This window comes from Penaeus monodon, chromosome 15 (assembly GCF_015228065.2).
Source record: "Penaeus monodon isolate SGIC_2016 chromosome 15, NSTDA_Pmon_1, whole genome shotgun sequence".
NCBI lineage: Eukaryota > Metazoa > Arthropoda > Malacostraca > Decapoda > Penaeidae > Penaeus > Penaeus monodon.
Genome location: NC_051400.1, coordinates 41,679,596 through 41,679,879, shown reverse-complemented (window position 1 = coordinate 41,679,879; position 284 = coordinate 41,679,596).

Below are 284 nucleotides of genomic sequence, written 5' to 3'. Positions count from 1 at the left end.
TCTATTGATATGTCGATAGATAAGTTGATAGACAGACAGATAACCAGCTGCTCAAATAGTTAAACATATAGATATATCCTTATTTTTAAAGCCAAAACACATAATCATCTATCTAAACCGCAGTACACCTGACATAAGAATCCAACCCTTAGATTACTAACACACACGGATTAGAGTAACTTACAGTCGTCTCGGGAATCAATATTCTTAACAGTGTAGTATACCCCTGCCCAGAATATACCCATTTTAGGCTCGACTGTATTGCACTCCGGATATAAGAGGGG